Genomic DNA, 7667 nt, shown 5'->3' on the forward strand with positions numbered 1-7667 from the left:
GTAGATAGTCGGTCAGCCATGCGATAATGTTAGTCGGTAAGTTTAACGTTAAAAGTTTATGGATGATACGGGCATGATGCACTGTATCAAACGCTTTCTGAAAATCAAGAAATGTGCAATCTACTTGAAGTCTGTTGTCAAATGAATCTGCAAGATCGTGATAAAACTCAATCAGCTACGTTTCACAAGAAATCCCTTTCTAAAGCCGTGTTGCGAGGGAGTGATATAGCTATTTTTATTTAGATGACTAAAAACATTGCTGTATATTATGCTCTTGCGCTTGTAGACTGTAGCTGTAGATTATAGCTGTAGATTATATGTACCATTAGTTTAGAACAGGTGAACAGAAGAGAAATGGGTCTGTAATTTTGAGCAACATTTTTTGGTCCATCCTTATATGTATCGGAACAACATTTGCCGTCTTCCACTCGCTCGGGTGCTTTCCACCGGAAAGCGACTTTTTGAAAAGGATTTCTAAATATGATGAGATGATCCCGGAACATTCAGTTAGAACACGATTGGGTATACCATCGGGACCGCCTGCTTTGTCTGTTTTTAGTCCATTTATTACCATTTTTAAGATACCGGTGTAAAAAATTTCAACTTCATCCTTTCTGTTTAGGGAGATATCATAAGAGAGCGGATACTCATTAGAAACTGTGGGCGAAATTACCGATTGAAAGTAATTATTAAGGAGTGTCACTTTCTCTTCTTCTTCTGTAACAGCTTGACCACTGTCACTAATCGGGGGAATTCCGAGTGCTACTTTGTTTTTTTGACTTTACATATTTCCAAAACTCCTTTGAGTTCCTTCTCAGTTTGTCATTTAAAGACGCATGAAATCTGAGTTTGCATTCAGCCGACATAGATTTGAGTTGTTTACTTACAATGTTTAAGTGTGAAAGAGACAAATTATCGTTGTTTTTGCGGTATCTCAAATATGCTCGCCTTTTTCTTTCGTGCAAGGAGCGTAGTTCAGCGGTCATCCACGGTTTGTCTCTGCGTCGCCTGGAGCTTAGTATTTTGGAGGGGATGAATGCAGTAACTAAATAATTTAATTTATTCCTAAAGAGATTCCACAGAGTTTCAACAACTAGTAGATGGGAAAGCTCTCTAAACTCGGGGAAAGAGTCACAAAGATTACTTGAGATGCCCTGGTAGTTACCGCGATTATAGAAGAAAACTTTTCTAGGTGGATTTGGCCCACTGGTTTCGGACGCGCTGGTTATGCCCCCAATTATTATTTCATGATCTCCAATACCAGGAATAGTGGACAGAGGTGTTATGAGGCCCCTTCCTACTACTAAAAAGCAGATCCAACGTACTCGCCCGCGTTTTGCCTAGCCTCGTCGGGAATGAGACATGCTGATAAAGCTCAAAGCTGGAAATAAAATTAAGGAATGTCCTGTAAGCGGAAGAAGTATTCGGTTGACCGTCTGCCCACTCCACATCAGGAAAATTAAAATCACCACCAAGCACAAGGTGGCCATAGTTTATAGATGACAGTATATCAAAAAGGGGAAGCGTTGTAGTTTCGTTTGAACCAGGAGGCCTATAAAAAGAGCCCACAGCAATACATTCGACATTTTCTAGTGCAATCTTACACCATACAAATTCGCAATTCAAACGAGCAAACGTGCTGGTTTGGTTTAGCTCCCAACAAAGAATTCGTGTAATTTTAGTGAAACGAACTTCGATGACGACTCGAAGCAAAAATAAAATATATTCAGAAAATCACAAAATTTTAAGGTATCTTTTATTCATATATATATTCTCATATGAGGACATTCGTAGAACCAGTAATAGCAAGGTTCACGTTCACTTCCTCCATGTTTGTTTTCTCCTGTCAAAGCAGTCCTGGATGTCTCCACTCGATCTTCCGTGACATTTCTCTAATACATTTCGGTTCTACCGTAACTGGCAGGGTGAAAACGGAGTGTTTTTGTGAACGCCTCCAACAGCACGCGCTCTTCCGCCATGCTTTGGCTACAAGCGCGCTCTCGGCGTGCACGCGACGTCGAAGCGTCGGACTCGTGCTAGAAGCGAGACAACTCAAGCTCCTCCCTGCCGTGCTCCTCCTCGGTGACTAGAAGAGGCCTTTTCAAAAAAGGAAGCCTGGCCGGTTCAACTTTCAGTGTTCGTGCGAATGGCGCGTTATTTGCTCGCTTTCCGAAGCGACGAATAGGCGCGTGTTGGGCCGAGGAGATCGCACGCTTGTAAATATTGGAATGGCGTTTATCCCGGGGGCATTCGTGCTAATTCTGCACTGACTATACCTGAAGCTGTTTCAGCGGCAGTTCGCAAGAGTGACCGAAAACTCAGATATATGAATAATTGTGGTACATACTCTATAAATCGTTTCATCATGAGTCTGAGCGGGGCCAAAAGTTCGTTGGCGGTAACACACGCAGCGGCTGGAAAAATGCCGTGATCTAGCGCAGTCCGAGAAACTTGATTGGCACCATTGCTTAATATGAAACGGAGTATATTACGAAATCGTGTGACCGTGTGTGAGCTAATTCCGCAACCCGAGGCTCAAATAAACCCCTCTACGCACCTCGCATCCCGGATTCTTTTCTTCTCATTAGTGTCCGCTGACCGCTTGGCAACCATTCAAAAGGCGTGAAGCTTTGCTCCCAGAGGAAACTTTAGACTGACGATTGCGATTTGACGAATGTTTGGCACGCGAAGAGGAAGAATTTATATTGGCGGTGGTCTGGCATTGCTGCGAAAGTTGGAACCCGCGTTATCGGACAGATTTAAAAGCGAAACTTGATGTAGCAAGCGCGTTTCATCGGAACCTTGCTTTCTCACGTTTGAGAGCCACGTGTGCGCTGGCAGAAGTTCGTCCGCTTAATATCCGACTGATTTTGTCTGGACAATCCGATGAGGGTGCAATCTGAAAGCTACGTGCATCCCCCGTAGCGTTTGAATCGTGTCCGTGGGCATGTTTTGTTTTGCGTACTTTCGAAATGAAGCCCGAATAAAAGCGTATCGCTATCCATACGCGCCAGATTACAGCCGCCATTGCTGACCTTTCTTATCTTACCGAGATATCGAGCCAACGAAACGGTAGTTGACGAGCCTTCACAAAGGCCAACGCTGAGGAGAAGGGCACAATAGAATGTAAAATGGTAATAACCTGACCTGCTATGGCGTTAATGGAGTGAAGTAAACAAAATAAGAGGAAACAAAAACATAAGGTCAGCTATGGCGGCGCCTGTGCACAGCAGCTGCATAACGTTTAACCATTTTTTTTTTTTTTTAATTTAGCGATTGTTTAGAAAAACGTTCCCGAATATTTTCCCTCATAAGTGCACGATCAGCAGAAAAAACGTTGGGTCGGGCCGCACGAACCAGCACGAGTGTCCGCTGGAAACAAATTTCCGTTGCCTCCGTAGCGACCGCGAGTGAAAGAAGCCTTCGGGCGCCACTTTCGTGCTGCTCTGGTGCGCCTGCAAAGGTTAATCCTGTCAGTGGCACTGGCGCGGGAAGGTAGCGGCAAGCGAATGCGCGGGCGCGATTTGCTGAGTGGCCGGCCGGCTCAAGTCGACCCGCGGATGAATAAAACATGGCGCTAGCAGTGAGCGCGTCCGCGTGATGGGCCTGCCGATGCCTACACAGTCGAGTGCCTGTCCGGCAGGCACACTGGGGAGCAACGAATTGCCCGGCCATTAGAGGAGCTCAGCGAGACACGTGGTACGGGTCCGAGTCACTGCCGAGCAACAGCTTTGTCTCTTTGAGCAGCGCACCGCCGTTGTGTAGCCCGGGAGAGTGAATGTGCACACTGCAGTCGGTGTCTCTGTTCGTATGTGTGTGCGCCTTGCTTCTTTTGAGGCCTTAAAAAACAAAACAAAAATCGCGCACAATGTGTTAGTTTAATTTCATTTAATTGCGCCATTTTTATTTTTTATTTTACATCGTGATGACTAATATATAGAATTGGGGGCTTACAAAATCGATTATCCGGGCCTTAATCGGTTGGTCAACGATAGAATGCGCCAATACGCGTTTGCGGGAAATAGTGCGATATGGCTCCTGCTTTCACTAGCTTTAATTGCATTTTTCAAACGTTAAACCATAACTGTTTCCGTTTTTTCTTTTTTCTTTTTTCTTTTTGTTAGGTGTGTTGCACTGCAGTACGAATTCAGGAAAATGTATTTCAAAACATCCTTAATCCCCTTGTCGCGCTACTGCCAATCTCCGAGGTATCAAAAACCGGCTAAGTAAATTCGCCTTTGTCATGAGGAGTTCGAGAGTTTCGGGAGGGTTGGTGGTAGATCATTTCTTCACTCTGTATTTCTTTTGCACGTGTCACACGGCTCTGTGCATGTCCTCAAATGCGTTTTCTTGTCATCAATACATTTTAGAAGTTTCGAGTTGGCACGCATTCCTAAAGCAGTAACTGTAAAACAAAATAAAAAATTTAGGAATATACGTGTTTCTTTTCTTTTTTATGTACAACTAGCAAGTGGGTTTCAGTCAGCCCTACGACTCATCGGTGTTTTGTGTCGCCCATCCTTGAAAACCCGTTGTTGTGGAAGCGTTCTGACTCACGAAGACCTCGCTCATCGGAGGCAAGGCTCACAGCGGAAGCTCGTGGGCAGCACGCGCGCTCGAAAAACGCTGACTAATCGAAGACGTTTGCGGCTTCTTTTTTTTTTTTTTTTTTTCGTCCGCAGTGCAGCCCGAAGTTGTAAAGGATAGGAATATCTTTAACTTGTTCCGAAAAGATCCACGTTCCGATCCAGTCACAGAGGTACTGAGGATTAATCAGCCGTGATTTTCTGAACTGCGATCAAATACTCACTCGGACACGTGGTTGGCTCGGGAGCCTTCGTTCATTTTAACCTTCCATCGAATGTCAACCAAGAAACCAGGGATCATCCTGGGTTGAATCCCCACCCCTGCCCATTTCGATTTGGACTGGATGAACATCGTACCGGCGTGCAATCGTACATAATCACCACTGCATGCCTGATGCACGTTAAGGACCCCCAGACCAGCAGCGGTATTGCCCTGGCCACAGTTCTCATACCGCGGAGATATATAGACGCCCCCTGGGGCTGACTGATTTCCCGTTAAACATAAACACAATTCTTCTCTTCTAACGCTCTCTTCTGAGCACCTGTGGGCTGGCATGTCTCGCCGGGATCCCTGAGGCAGCACCGGTGTTCCTCATATACACACACACACATATACAGAAAGGTAAAATTAAACTAAAACTATACATTCGGTCTGTGACTTCACATGTTCCTTGACATTGGCAGCACCCCCAGTACAGTCCAAGAATAATTGCAATGGGTGCTCACTGCATTATTCCAATGTTCACCGCTTGGTCGTTACCATCATCGTTTATTGGGCCATTCTATGCTCTGGCTATTAGCGGCGGCATGTTTTGGTGGCGCCCTCCCACGGTTACCTCTCGTGACGTCATTACCTTGCGAACAACAAGATTGATGGTGTTTGTAATGAGCATGGTGGTAGCTTGAAATCATTGCGCTCTCAAAGCAACACTGCCAACCCGTCAAAATTAAATTTCTTACGTTCCTCTTGCTTCCGTCGATGAGAAGTCCTTTGCTGACGTCAAAATCAGCATTCGGCCAATCGCGGCAGGGCGACCACAGCGACGCTTTCGATCGCGCACGTCGCCAATAGAGTGATTTCGCTGAACGTACTACGCGCCCGCTTGCGCAACTGATTTGAGATTTTTCACCGGCGTTGCCTGGGTCTTGCACGCTGGATTGCGCATGTTCACTGTGCCGGGCATAGTTCAGAGCCCACATGCAGGGTAAATATGAGAACATCCAAAATACACACGATGATATGAATTTGTAAGAAGTATAAAGCGCCTACGTTTGTTTTTGTTTTTTGCTTTAGAAAAAAAAAAATTTAATTGACGACATGGGTTTATTAGAGATAAAAAAGTGATGAGCCATTCCACTCTGTGCAGGTGGATAACCAGCGAAGCTGTTAGGGCACACCACGCAGACGCGACGCAGGATTTTGAACAAAGGTACGAACTATCGCCTCCCCGAGGAGCCGGCGGAAAGTAGACACGCGCGACGGGACCGCCACCCCGGGAGAGCGGAAGGAAACTAGGCACGCAAGCGCTTGGAACGACGACAAAGAAAGCGGGGCGAGTCTTTGTTGACACATGAAAAATCCACAGAACCCTAGCCATAAACAGCTTCGCTGTAATATATTGTTTTCTTGGTGGCGGGAAAAAAAGGGCAAAGGCAGGGGGGGGGGGGGGGGGTCGAATCTCGTAGCAGTGGCGCAATCGACAATGAATTAAACAAACTCCATCAGCCAGTTATCGATGGTACTCTGCTCAACGCACCATACGTCAAGGTCACCGCTGTTCGTTTGTCAATCCGCAGATTCCCATCCGTCCACAGGAGAGAGGGAATACACCGCCTAACGGAACCTCGCAGCCCGAACTGCAGGCGGCGGCAAATCCTCTCGCGAGCGAGTTCTATTTCGGTTGGCAAATATTTTGCCGAGCAACCCCCGCAACAAGACCCCCCCTGCCGAGTTTCCCAACGGGCCGTAATAATGGCCACGACGATGCCACAAACGAGCATTCGCGCGCGCGCGCCCGCTTGCATTTTTCGGCGAAGTGCGCAGCAGCAGCGTCCCAGAGGCGGTAGCGGCAGCGATTCCTTGAAAACCGGTTCTTGGTCACGGTTGCCAACGCGCCCCGTCCCAGTTCCTCGTCATCCACGCCGTCGGCAGCGACCACTTCCCATTCCGCCCTGAGCGAACGCAGGAGCACCCATCGAGACTTTTCCTCTCGAAGCGACACACGCGCGATGGCCCCCCCGGCCGCCTGAGTGAAAGTCAGCCGACAACATGACTTAGAGCGGCCTCCTTCTTTCAAGCGACGGAAACTTTCGGCAGGCACGGCGGCAGCCCTCACGGCCGGAAACCGACGCTTCGCTCGAGCGTGAGTACACTTCCAAAAAAAGCAAAAAAAACAAAAAAAAAAACGGTTCTTTCTCTTTTTGACGCTGGGCAAGCGGCGTCTGCAAACCTGATCGACGCTTTCGACACATTCCATCGCACCTCTTGTCACCCGCGTTTCTACGGTTGGATTTAAATCGTTCATTTTCTGACATTCTCTAAAAAGCCTAAGCGCATTGGTCAAAATATATATATATATATATATATATTTATTTATTTACCTATTTATTTGTTGCAAGGATGCCGGAAGTTCCTGCTCTCTTTCTGTGCTTCGCATACGGTTCTTCGTTTGATCGACGCGAACGTGATCGTTTGTTCGGCGCGAACGAGTGCTGATTAAGAGCACGTGCGCTATTGTTTTCTCCGAATGTCACGCCCACGCTCCTTTGCACGACACCGCCTGTGGTCCTTGTTCCCGAGAAAAGGGGGCCAGCCTGCTCGGACAGGCCGCGCAGTCCGCGGGGCTGGAGACAGTCTTTCAGGAGCTGTCAGTTGCACGGAGGACGGAGTGCATCTCCAAGCCGGATAATTGCATCCGGTCCCCGAGTCATTCATTCACTGTGGCTTGGCTCCACTGAAACCCATATAATAAGGCTCCGGATGACACCGAATCCCACTTAGTCGCGAGGACCTGCCGTTCAGTGGGGGCTGCCTCGTTTCACAGCCAAGCTATTAACGAAAGGAAGGTCGCATTTTTGTGC

The sequence above is a fragment of the Ixodes scapularis genome, unplaced genomic scaffold (assembly GCF_016920785.2).
Source record: "Ixodes scapularis isolate PalLabHiFi unplaced genomic scaffold, ASM1692078v2 PGA_scaffold9__187_contigs__length_104089568, whole genome shotgun sequence".
In the NCBI taxonomy this organism is placed as follows: domain Eukaryota; kingdom Metazoa; phylum Arthropoda; class Arachnida; order Ixodida; family Ixodidae; genus Ixodes; species Ixodes scapularis.